Source organism: Lactuca virosa, chromosome 4, assembly GCF_052849685.1.
Source record: "Lactuca virosa cultivar CGN04683 chromosome 4, Lactuca_virosa_CGN04683_v6, whole genome shotgun sequence".
In the NCBI taxonomy this organism is placed as follows: domain Eukaryota; kingdom Viridiplantae; phylum Streptophyta; class Magnoliopsida; order Asterales; family Asteraceae; genus Lactuca; species Lactuca virosa.
In genome coordinates this window covers 12,543,111-12,557,080 of record NC_136429.1, presented here as the reverse complement: position 1 = coordinate 12,557,080, position 13,970 = coordinate 12,543,111, and the positions used below count along the sequence as shown (strand labels likewise).

The 13,970-nt window shown below is 39.7% G+C and overlaps 1 non-coding gene and 1 pseudogene across 1 annotated transcript; one reads left to right on the top strand and one right to left on the bottom strand.

Annotated features, from left to right (window-relative positions):
- The first annotated feature begins 1,283 nt into the window (after positions 1-1,283).
- LOC145104123 (DEAD-box ATP-dependent RNA helicase 17-like) lies at positions 1,284-13,168 on the top strand (annotated as a pseudogene).
- On the bottom strand, positions 12,665-12,771 carry LOC145110285 (small nucleolar RNA R71). The gene has a single exon (XR_013709669.1). It is a non-coding gene; the product is annotated as a small nucleolar RNA R71 (small nucleolar RNA).
- Positions 13,169-13,970: the final 802 nt, after the last annotated feature.

Sequence of the window (13,970 nt, the reverse complement as noted above, 5' to 3'; positions counted from 1 at the left end):
AGTTCGACAGCGGCTTTAAGAGCTACGATTGCCAGTTAGGTTTTGAAATCATACTCAATAATAGTTTTAGACTTATCCAAGTGGGAGACTGTTGGATTAATGTCTAAGTCCATAACTATATTTGGTATGTACTTGACCCGACCCGGCATGGTCCATTTGGGTTGCACTTCACCGGCACAATTTATATGGATAGTCTTTTGAGAATAGTATATTTATGATTTATATTAATATATTATAAGTTCTAATATACTAATATGGAATCATATTATTTAATTAGTATTGATCAAGAATTAATTTAGAATTAATTAAGTGATCAAAAAGAACTAATTAAATATGGACTCTTATATATATGGAATGAGCCAAGTTCATTTAGGTTGGGCTAAGCTTTCATGGATGGTCCATGGAGCTTTTAACCCATGGATCCTATGTAAATGAAAGGTCATGGGTATTAGGGTTTACATGGATGTAACCCTAATCCTCCATAATATATAAAGGGGTCCTTGGCTCACAAAATTGGAACAAGTGTGTGAAAATAAGAGTGGGCCGATTTTAGTGTGCATACATATTCTCTCAAGTTCTTCCAAGGTGTTTTGGTGATTTGTGATTCCATTTGAGGCTTACACACTATTGGGGCTAAGCTCTTAAAGCTTGAAGACATCAAGCTAAATCAAAAGGTATGTCATCTAACTAGAACTTTGTAGTATAGGTGCTTCATAATATGCTAGTTAGGATGAAACCTTGGAATAGTTAATATTTGCATGTATAATAGAGAAAACATAGATCCAAGGTTTATAGGGTTGCATGTACACCATAGGAGTGTTAGAATGCTCAAAACCCAACAATCATCCCCTCTCCGTCGACCGCCTCCCTCGGCCCTCCAACAACCAACCTACCTCTGTCAACAACCATCGCCTTCGACGGCTTACCACTATTTCCTTCATCGACTACCACTACGACAAACTAATATCTCCGCTTTCTCTATCTCTCAATCATTTATTTCCTCCCTAATTACCACCGCCTAACACCGACACCGAAGATCCATTTTGTCGATCCATTGTATCATAAATCGATCTTCATTGGAGCTCCCCGATGATTGATAGATTGAACAGTGTGGTGTCTGCGTCCTTCTTCCCGCTCGGATTTATGTACCCTAATAAATCAATCAGAGCTCTGAACAACGAATCCTGCGATTGGATCGATTTTGTAATCGTTTGAAAAATGGATGTTGCTTTTCAGTTTAGCTCTATTATGAATTGAATTATTTGCTTGCATTGACAGACAGAATGGGCTATCAAGCTCCAAAATTAGTTCAAGTGCAAGCTATTCCAGTTATTCTCTTAGGAAGACATGTGTAATTTCCTTCCCAATCTGTGTCTGTCTAAATCTCTCATTTCTTCGTTTTTTTGTCCATCTCTTTAATCTGTTGATTGTTTCGCTTCTTAATGAACAATTACAGGCTCGTTAATGCTGCTACAGGCACAGGCAAAACTGTAACATACCTTGCTCCTGTCATTCGTCGGTTGTAAAAGTGTGATCCTAGGATTCAACGATCTGATGGTACTTTTGGTATGTGCTCTTGGTCTCCATATGAATTATTGTTCCATCCATTAATTTCCTTATCCTTTTAGTTGTTAGGATGAGAAATTTCATATATAGTTCGAATATGATCCATCATTATCTTGCTAAACAGAAACATAGAAATTTATGTTTAAATAGGTGCTAACTTAAATTCAACTCTGATAACAGAATTGGTGCTTGTACCAACACACGAGCTATGCATGCAGGTATATGAAAATCTACAGAAGTTATTGCACCGATTCCATTGGATTGTTCCAGGTTTATAATGGGCGGTGAAAACAGGTCAAAAGAGAAAGCCAGGTTGCGTAAAGGTAACAACTTTTTCACTACTTATTTCATCAAGATTTAAAAAAATCAAAGTATTTCCCTTTCAGTTTTTACTGTAAATAACAATTATAACATACACGTGACCATTTATATACAGGAATATTGCAACTCCAGGATGTTTACTGGATCATTTAAAACACACAACATCATTTGTTCATAAGAATTTGCGTTGGATAATATTCGATGAGGCAGACAGATTTGATTTCTTAAATCCCATTTAGGAAACTGTATTTCATTTCTACATGTTTGATCTTTTACACAATCCATACAAGATTCTTGAACTAGGATTTGGTAAAGAGATAGAAGAGATACTTGATATTTTGGGTTCAAAAGGCAAAGATACTGAAGTTGTGAGACAAAATTTGCCCTTGTTAGCCACCTTAAATGAAAAAGTCAACCATCTTGCAAACATCAGTTTGGAAGATCCAATTATGATTGGTCTTGATGACAAAAAGATTCAACCATCTAGTAAGCAAGCTACATCATTGATTTCTGATGCGATTGAAAGATTAAAGAACTCTGGGAAAGTATCAGTTGCTTCAAATGAGGAATATAATCTTCCACCTCAACTGAATCAGAGATATGTCAAAGGTAATTCAATAGAAAAAAAGAAAAAGAAACACATTCATAGTTTCATACACTTCAATTGCATTGTTCTTATAGTTTTCTCATACTCTAGTACCTTGTGACTCTCGTCTTGTGGTGCTTCTTTCCATTATAAAGAATCTATTCACTAGAGAACCTTCTCAAAAGGTAAAGCCATCCTTAAAAAGGTAATGATGTTTGTCTGGATAAAGTGTTGTATACGTAAAGACTCTTTCTTTTGTGATTTCAGATTGTGGTATTCTTCTCAACATGTGATGCAGTCAATTTCCATCATGCACTTTTAAGTCAATTTCACGGATTATCAAATTCACAAACAGAAACAGAAAAGAAAGATCTATTTATGCAATGTAACATTTTAAGATTACATGGAAACATGAATCATGAAGACCGAGTCAAAACATTTATTTCTTTCAAAACAGAAAAATCAGCTCTTTTATTATCAACAGATGTTTCTGCAAGAGGTCTAGATTTTCTAAAAGTCTGTTGCATTATTCAGTATGATTCCCCTAGTGAAGCAACTGAATATGTTCATAGAGTTGGAAGAACTGCTCGATTATGTGAAAAAGGGGATTCCTTGTTGTTTCTTCAACCAATTGAAGTTGATTATCTACAAGAGCTTGAAAAACATGGTGTAATGTTAACAGAATATCCTCTTCCCAAACTTTTAGATGGTTTCCCTTCACATGGTTTAAATTCAAAACATTGTCACCATGTGAAAAAGTTTGTCTCAATCGAGATGCATCCATGGGTGGTTTCTGTACATAGGTCTCTTGAATCCTTCATCTTTAAGGAGGTATGATTTCATTTCAACAACCTTGCCGCTTCAAAGGAAACAAAGTCACTGACCATATACAGCTACAAAACACTTATACTTGACACAAGGCTCAGATAATCCTTCAAGTAGAAGATTCATCCCTACAGTGGTTAGACTCAGACGAGAGCTGCACAATAGGGTCAAATCAATACTCTGAGATTATTTAATCCCACTACGAGTGAATTAGCATTTCCCAATCAACCAGTTACCCCACTCCCACACAAAACCTCAAATCACGACTACTGCCTGAAACATCGCGCTTCCTCTTGGTAGCTTCCCACAAACAGCCGAGACCTCCCTGGTCCCAAATTGTCTGCCAACTATCTGAAATACCGGATTCCCGCCCGGTTGCTAAATCAAAAGACACTCACACAGTCGCCCCACGAAACTTCCGAAAGAAAACCTCGACTGATGATAATTACCTGAACCATCACGACACCCACCTGATGTTAAACTGAACGCTACAGGACCAACTATAGTCTTATCTCATACCCGGTCTCCCGTGACGTACCAATTCCTGATTCCAAACATGTTGTGGCCCTCCCACAGCCTTGCGAATAGGCCCACCTTGGCCTAAACCATCAGAAGAAATTTGTGGGTAGTTCATAGACTTGCCAAAATCTTACCACTGTACAAGGACCAATGAATGCTACGGGTCACCCCGTAGTCTCACAACACTTCCCACACTAACTGACCGCTAGTGAATGCTACAGCTCACCCTGCAGTCTTACAACACTTCCACCTTGCCACAACTACCGCCAAAGCCTTACCGCTAATCTATCAATTCAAACACATCCAGAGTTGGGCACGCACTCGACCCAACACCTGAGCTGAACTGGAGTCATGACTGGACCCTAACCTGGGTCCCCCAAAGCCTGCTATCAAACACCAAGAAGATGCGAACCCAATGTTAGGAAGTTTCCCGAACTCCCAACTCACATGATCCTTAATCCAGACAGCCACTCGGGCCGCCTTCCTCCCTGATGGGGATGCGAAACTCATCCTAGTTTCATACCTAATTATGTCCCGAATAATTGAACGATTCTCCCCCACTTTGTTTCAACTAAGTCCTCACAACACATGAGAATTGAAGGATTCCTAATCCTTCTTACCATCCAATGATCAATCTGCTGACAACTGGCGCTCTCTAATGCTAGTGTTCTATTACTAACCATCCCAAAAGACCACACAACCCCTGAAGACCAACTGAACACTTCCCGAATCCCAACATTACTGATAATCCCATATGCTTAAAATGATATCACACTCAAATCTTGAAGTCCCAAGGACAAATGCTCCAATCTAAGCCGCAACAACAGACCACTTCCCTCGGCACCCTCAACAGCCAATCCGCACACCAATGCTAAAACCACTAAAAGTTGGCGATACTGGATAACTAACTCGCTAAATTCTGACCATAAACCTTCCACACGATGCCCCCGAACCGATCTTGACTACAAACCAAGATAACACCAAACACTCCAAACCCTCTATAAGGGAAACAATCCTTGACTAAACCACTAATGATTCATGGCATGCAAATGATATATAATAATATCGAAGATATAACCTAAACATAAGCAGAGAAATAAACCAAATATATGCTTACCCAAAACCGATGCAATATTCCAAACAACAGAATTAAGATAAAACCGAAAAGAAAGCAAAAGATACATACCCGCAACATCGCCTGCTGGAGTCCTGACCTCCCCTGTTTGACACTGCAAAGCCCGACTCCTCTCCGCTGGGGCTTCTGCCCTACCATCTCGTCCATCGGTAATCCTCAAGGTAGCCGGAGCAGGCGCACTCACTGCTCCTCCCATCAACATCGGACAGTCGGCCTTATAGTGGCCCACCTGATCACATTGAAAACATACCGGGCTTGCCCCCTGAGGACAATCCCTACTGATGTGACCAACCCTACGACACTTGTAGCAGCCCAAACCCCTGGAACAAAAAACTCCATCGTGCAGTTTCCCGCACGTGCTGCACTGACCCCGACCCTGCTGGCCTCTCAAATGCTCTCTTCCCAGGACCCTCCATTATATGCACCTGATCTGATCCCCTCTTCCCAAGGTGCTCCAAATCGATTTCCAGCTCTCGGGCTCTAGAAACCATATCATTCAGGGTCTCGCATCATGAAATACTCACGAACTCCCTGATATCATCCCGCAGCATATCATGATACCTTACCTTCTTCATTTCCTCATCCGTTGCGTACTGCTGTACCAACAAAGCCATCTCCCAGAACTTGGAAATGATCTCTGCTACAGTCTCAGTATTCTGGCGGAGATCCTGAAACTCTCGCGCCAACTGTTGCACCTCAATCATGGGAGCAAACTCAGCCTGGAACCTGGTCGAGAAGTCATCCCATGACATAGCATCAACAACATCATCACCCAACTGAAGGGTTATGAGCATAACTACAACTTATGTGTTCATGCAACCCTAATTGGTTTGGATCTAAGTTTTTCACTAGCTGAACATGCAAATTGAATACCAAAGCAAAACCCTAGATATAGCATACATAATTCGAAAATTACATAATAAAGGGCTTTGATCATTACCTTAACTTGTTATGTAGTAATAACAAGAAACCTTGCACATCCTTGACTCTTGAAAGCTTAGTGCCTCAAATTTTGCACCTCTAATGGTTCACAAACACCACTAGCAAGAGGATGAGAAGAGGGAAAGCACTTAGAATTTCGGCTAGGGTTTCTCTTAGAAAGCATAGGGCCGAAAATCATAAGCCAGGGGTTTCTTATATACCTGAGAGCTGCTAGGGTTTCTGGAGGAAACCCTAATTTCCTGCTTAAGGCTTAAGAAGCCCATGGACTCCTACTAAGAAGCGTTAGACGAAATCTATAAGGCCTCCCTATAGATTTTTGTCCACTCCTAATTTAGGAGTCCATCAGCCCAGTTTCATAACTATCAATGATTTGCAAAACAGCCCATGTTCCTTTAATCAGTTCCTTTAATCCCAAAATTAATTTATGATTAAATACTAATTAAATAACATGATTTCTAATTAATATATTATTTTCATAATACATTAATAAATCAATTTATTATTCCAAATAATAAATTCAACCTCTCTCTCCAAAAGTCATCCTGTCAAGTTGCTAGGGTGAAGGCAACCCAAAAGGACCATGCTACTATCAAATCAAGTACATACCAATTATAATTATGGGCTTAGACACCTAATCCAACAGTCTCCCACTTGGATAAGTCTAATAACTATAATTGCAAGTACGACTTCAAAATTTGACTAGCAATTGTAGCTTTCAAAAGCCGTTGTCGAACTCTGACCTAGTCAGTTGTGTATCCTTAGATAAGGGATCATATAATCCTCCGTTCTACAAGATATCATGTGGACAAAGACATGGAACAAATTTATTCTTATTTTCCAACAGTTTGTTTCCTGATTTCTGATTTGTATGACGTAGAACTTAATTGAACACATCAATTCAGTCCTGATCGGGCCCGACACATAAGTCAACACAAAATCATCGAGGGGCCCAAGATATCGCTTTTACCCCCTTGGGATAAAAGGAACATATAAACTTTGACTTATATGCTTGTACTATTTACTCATCAAATCGTACACAACAATACGTTTTATAACATCAAGTTACTGATGCGTTTATGCATTATCAATGCACAACCAACTCGTAAACAAAAACTCATATATCTCGGTTTAAAGATTATACGATATTATCGTCTCATACTCGTGATAAATTCCATGAAGTAATTCTATGAGCGTGGGTTTAATCCAATACTCAAATCCCCATTTCAGGAGTACTCATGAACGTTGCAGCAAACAATTGCTATGTCTAAACACTTAGATAATCTACAAGCCAATTCATGACAGTCTTAATTCAATACTTACTTCCAAAGTATGATCGAATGTGGATAATTTGAACAATCCAATTATTCAGGAAGTAAAACATGCAAAGTTGAAACACAAGATAAACAGTTGACAAAAGATAGTAAACAATACTCATAAATAAATCTTCATTACTTAATCATCAAATGTCAATTACATTTATCTATTACAAGTTTCTAAAATATCTATCTAGTCACTAAAACTAATATCATCCTTTAGACCAATGCTCCACGCATGCTAAACGTGCTTAATCCTACCCAGACCCTTTGTGAGGGGATCTGCAGGATTCTCTTCTGATGATACCCTCTTGACGACGAGGAGTCCATCTTCTACCCAATGTCTGATAAAGTGGTATTTTTCTGTCGATATGTATGGATCTTCCATGATCCCTTGGTTCCTTGGTCAAGGAAACCGCTCATTCGATATCGCAGAAAATCTCCATGGGCTCCTTTATGGCTGGCACAACTCCAATGTCTCCAATGAAGTTCATCAACCGTATAGCCTCCTTTGACGCTTCGCTTGCGGCTAGATACTCTGACTCACATGTTGAATCAACCACGGTCTCCTGCTTGGAACTTTTCCAAGTCACTGATCCTCCATTGAGTGTGAACACCCAACCAGACTCAAAACAGAAGTTGTCTCGATCTGTCTAAAAACTGGCGTCACTATAACCAGTAACTCTCAAGTCATCACTGCCACTAAGTACAAGGACCCAATCCTTAGTCCTTCGCAGATACTTAAGAATGTTCTTGACTGCTATCCAGTGAGCTTTACCCGGGTTCCCTTGATATCGACTGACCATGCTCAAAGCAAAATCCACATCAGGGCGACTACATTTCATAGCATACATGATCGAACCAACAGCGGAAGCATATAGAATATGACTCATTTATGCTATCTCGGCATCGGTACTCAGACTCTGAGTCTTACTCAGCTTGGTGTTTCTCTGGATAGGTAACTCTTCCTTCTTGGAATTCTCCATGCTAAAACTTTATCCAAGTAAGTACTTTGACTGAATCCAATTAGTCTTTTACTCCTATTTCTCAAAATCCTTATTCCCATAATATAAGCAGCATCTCCTAGATCCTTCATAGCGAAACACTTTCCAAGCCAGGACTTAACCTCCTGCAAGGTTGGAACGTCGTTTCCTATGAGTTGTATGTCATCAACATACAATACTAGAAAGCTAACTATACTCCCACTAGCTTTGACATATACACAAGATTCATCCTCACTCCTAGAGAAACCAAACTCTTTGACTTTCTCATCGAAGCAAAGATTCCATCTGCGAGAAGATTGTTTCAATCCATAGATTGATTTCTCAAGCTTACACACTCTATTGGGATATTTAGCATCGACAAAACCCTCTGGCTGACACATGTAAACATCTTCAGCCAACTTTCCATTAAGGAAAGCGGTTTTGACATCCATCTTACATAATTCATAATCATGAAACGCAACTATGGCTAGCATGATCCTAATAGATTTGATCTTGGCCACCGGTGAGAAGGTCTCATTATAGTCAACCCCTAGGGTTTAAGTAAAGCCCTTCGCAACCAACTGTGCCTTCAACGTGTGTACCTTTCCATCCATGTCGGTCTTCTTCTTGAAGATCCATTTGCACCCAACTGTCTTACGACCTGGTACATTGTCAACCAAGTTCCAAACTTAATTATCATACATGGACTGGATCTCGCTGTCCATTGCCTCTTCCATTTAGCAGAATCAGGTCCCGCCATGGCTTCCTTATAGTTAGAAGGCTCATCCAAATCTACCAGTGTACTATCACTGATAAACGTATCACCATCTATAGTAATATGAAAACCATAAAACTCTGGAGTTATTCTAACTCGAGTGGAACGTCTAAGAGGTAACGACTCGTCAATTGGTTCAATAGGAATTTCTTCCTCAGGTTGAGTGCTAGTGTTAGAGGTTCCTTCATCGCTTGACTCTTGACTTTATTAAAGATCAATTATACTCCCACTGTACTCTTTGCATATGAGTTCCCTCTCGCAGAAAACTCCCCTCCGTGCTACGAAGACCACGTTCTCACTAGGTCTGTAGAACAAGTATCCAAAGGAATTCTGCGGGTAGCTAATGAAAATACATTGCTCACTTCGAGGTTCAAGATTCTCGTGAGTCTCTTGTCTAACAAAAGCTTCACAACCCCAAACCTGGATATGTGCCAACAAGGGAACCTTCCATGTCCACATCTCGTGGGGTGTTTTGGAAACCTTCTTTGTCGGGACTAGTTTAAAGATATGGGCAGCAGTCTCCAAGGCATACCCCCATAATGATATTGGAAGCGAAGCTCAATTTATCATGGAACGAACCATGTCCAAAAAGGTTCTATTACGCCTCTCAACCACACCATTAAGTTGTGGTGTCCTAGGAGGTGTCAATTGTGAAACAATTCCACATTCCTTGAGGTAGTCACGGAACTCGATACTAAGATACTCACCACCCCTATCAGATATGAGTATCTTGATCTTCCTGCCCAATTGATTTTCGACTTCATGTTTAAACTCTTTGAACTTTTCAAAGGTTTATGACTTATGCTTGATTAACTAGATATATCCATATCTGCTATAATCATCGGTAAAAGTCACATAAAATTGACCTGCATCCCTTGTGGTGGATCTGAAAGGCCTACATGCATCGGTGTGTATGAGATCCAACAATCCCTCACCTCTTTCACACGAACCTGTGAATGTTGATTTACTCATCTTTCCAAGCAAACAAGACTCGCATTTATCATCCGACCTTAGGTCAAATGATTCCAACACTCCATCCTTTTAGTGTTCGGCAATGCGCTTCTTGTTGACTTGTCCAAGATGACAATGTCACAAGCATGCTTTGTCTAAACCATTAGATGAATCAATATGCAACACACTATTTCCTAAATTGTCCACAACCATCACAGTTTCATATACACCATCACAAGGCAATGCTTCAAAATAAAATACACCATTATAATAACCATTAATAGAATCATTCTCATTATTAAAAGAATATCTAAGACGTTGTCTGTACAAACCATGAAAGGAAATAATATTCCTCGTCATTTCTGACGAGTAGCAACAATTATTCAAGTCTAAACATAATTGATATGTGCATAATTAATCATATGTTTAACATATATTTCTATTCATTTTTGGCTAATTATATGCATAATATGGACAAAAGGTACTTAATAATGCTTATATTGTGTTTTCAGTCCAAAAGACATGCTTGGAAGCAGAAAGGAAAAAGGAGAAGCAATTAGAGACCAAAGAATGAAGGAAAAGGGAAAACTACACACTTACTCGGCGAGCCCACGCATGTACTCGGCGAGTTCATTAGAATGTTCCTGAAAGAAAAGTCAAGATTCCTTGTCGAACACGAGTCCACGCATGTACTCGGCGAGTCCACGACCTACTCGCCGAGTAGACCCTGTTTTGTGATAATTATAAATAGTGGGTCTTAATCCGATGGAAGGACTGCTGGAACCTTTGGGGAGAAGCAAGCTGCGATTGAAGAGCCAGAAGAACCCTAGAGAACGAAGATACAACCTAGAATCCAATTCCGAAGAAGATTTAAGGCACATTCTCATCATTCTACTTAATCTATTGTTTCTCAATTATGGTTAGACAATTAGAATTCGTTTTATTGCTGTTAATTACCTCAATCATGAGCTAAAACTCTAAAACTTCTGTTTGGGGATACAAAATTGATATTATGGTTTGATTTTATGGTAGGATTAATTTAATATTGGTGATTTTGTTGATTCTAGCTTGTTAAAGAACCTTATGTGTGAATGATAACTAATTTTCTGTTAATAGGAAGATAATTAAATAGTATGAACATCTTTTAATTATCAACCCCATATGTTTATGTGACCACTTTATCATATGTCTAGGACTAATGAACGTGAAACTAGAATTAATAAGAAAAATTAGGTAAATTCATGTGTGAGCTTGTTTGATGACCATCAACAAGAGGTTAACTAAAGGACCAATTTAGTTAGCTATTACAAGTCTAAATTAACCCGAATAAATAATCTAGTGAATTAAATTAAATTAGACAATTGATCACTGTTTGAGTTAGTTTGTTTTCTAAGGATTATCGTAGCGAACGCAAGGCTAATCACTTGAATCGGTAGCCAATAGAAGAATTAATCCATTGCACTATTACCATAATATCAACCATAGGATCAATTGAGTTGAACTAAACAGAAGTCCCTTTTATTATTAAATTCAGTTAAATCTTTGTTTTTCTAGTTCTTAGCCCAAGTAGTATTAGTAAGTTTCTAGTCTTGTAAAACTAGAGAAAACCCATATTTACTATTTAATTTAGATAAAATTAGTCCTTAGTTTTAATTTACCGTTCCCTGAGTTCGACACTCTACTTACCCAACTATACCACTAAAAGACAGGTTCACTGCCTTTGTGTGCTTAATTTATAACTCAAAAGTAGGATTAAAACCAGTGCATTTTACACACATCAAGTTTTTGGCGCCGTTGCCGGGGAACGGTTCTAAATTAGCACTAATTTCTATTTTTATCGATCATTTGTGTGGGATTTATCTTAGACAAAGTTAATTCTGAGGTAATTTAGTTGTTAGTATAGGTTTTGATCAATCCCTGTTTTAATAAATTAAGTAGAAATTTTTTCTGTTTTTACCTTGAACTCGCCGAGTGCACTCGACGAAACTCGGCGAGTCCATCACTGTTCACAGTTTTAGCTTTTATTTCATTTTTGTTCTTTTTACGCGTTTTTCTTGTTTTATTTGCAGTTGTTTCATGACCCGAGGATCTGATACACCTTTGATCCCTCCTCTAGACGACCCGGAATCCGCCCTAAGGAAGAACAAAGGAAAATCCGTTGGAGAATCCGCTTCTTCAAGGAATTCGCCACTAAAGAACCTAAAGTCCGCTTTCAGCAAGAAGAAGAGCAGCAAATCAGGAGAATCCATCGCCTCTTTGACAATCGAAGACCCTACTAAAGAAGACGCCGAGTACGAGACCGAGGAAGAAGAAGACCCTACATTCGGTCACGTTTCCGATTCCGACGACGAATTAGCTATTCTCATGGCTAACATTGATGAAGTCCCCATGGGGGAATGGAGGAAGAGGATACGCGATGATACCAGACCGGGACTTGTGCAACCCGCAATCCCCGCTACTGCTACTTTTGAGCTCAAGGGTCACATCCTGGCTCTACTTAAGGAGATCCCCTTCACAGGCAAAGACCACGAAGACGCTTACAAACACTTGGACGAAGTCAATGATGTAGCTGATTATTTCAATGTTCCAAATGTGCCTCGGGAAACTCAGCTACTTCGCATGCTTCCGGTTACTTTGAAGGGTGCTGCCAAGGATTGGCTCAAGTCATTGCCCCCAGGATCTATCACTACATGGGCCCAAATGAAAGAAGAGTTCATTGATCAATTCTGCCCGCCATCCAAGATATCCAAGCTAAAGAAAGCCATAGCTAACTTTGAACAACAAGTTGGAGAATCACTATATGAAGCGTGGGAGAGGTACAAGAGCCTGCTAAGGAATTGCCCACATCATGACCTCAATAGTCAACAAGAAGTCTCCATCTTCTATGATGGAGTAAATGTTACCACTAGGCAATTACTTGACTCGCAAGGTCCACTCACGAAAAAGGCACCTCCAGTGATAAAGCAACTAATTGAAGAATTCTCTAAGCATTCTAGAGAATACCACAATCCAAGAAGTGATGTGACGAGGGGGGCCGCCTATGCAGCTTCAGAAGACTTGTCAGCAGTTATGGCTATGCTAAAAACCATGGATAGGAGGATGGATAAAATGGACCAAACGATACATGCTATTCGGGTGGGTTGCGAAAATTGCAATGGGCCTCACCTTACTAGAGACTGCGATTTGGATGAGAATGGCAACAAAAAGGTGCAAGTTTGTTACTCAAGTGGGGACCGATATGATGAAGATTGACGTAGACCAAAGAAAGAGTGGCTCCCTTATGACGAGTACAAGAAGGCTAAGGAGGAGAAGTTCAAGCAAAAGGGAAGGGGTTTTTACCAAAAGGAGGAGCCATCACAAGAAAGAAAACCAAGTTTGGAAGAAATGCTTACCAAATTTGTAGCTGCTTCAGAAAAAAGACATAGTGATCATGATGCTGCAATTCAAGAAACAAGGACCATGCTTAGAAACCAGCAAGCATCTATCCACAACATAGAAACGCAGCTAGGGCAACTTGCTCAACAAATAAACCAAAGATCACCGGGCGAACTTCCTAGCAAAACCGAAAACAACCCACGAGGCGCGCACATAAACATAGTCACAACAAGAAGTGGGAAAATAATCACTCCTATGGCCCCTATTCAGAATGAAGCACCCAAAGAATCACAGAAGGAGGAAGCAGAAAATCAAAATCTTCAATCTGACAGCTCTACTCGCCGAGTACAGAATATGGACTCGGCGAGTCCACTGCCATACCCAGCCCGAGCTAAGAAAGTGAAGCAGGAAGAGGAGTACCAGAAGTTTCTAGATCATATAAAGGCTCTTCAAATCAACATACCCTTCATCGAAGCTGTCGCACAAATGCCCAAATATGCAAAGTTCCTTAAGGAACTTCTCACTAATAGAAGGAAGATGGAGGAAGTGAAGAAGGTAGTCCTCAATGAGAATTGCTCAGCCGCCATGCTCAACAAACTACCAAAGAAGAAGGGTGACCCGGGGAGCTTAACTTTACCTTGCCAATTTGGCAATTTAGCTACCACTCATGCCTTGGCTG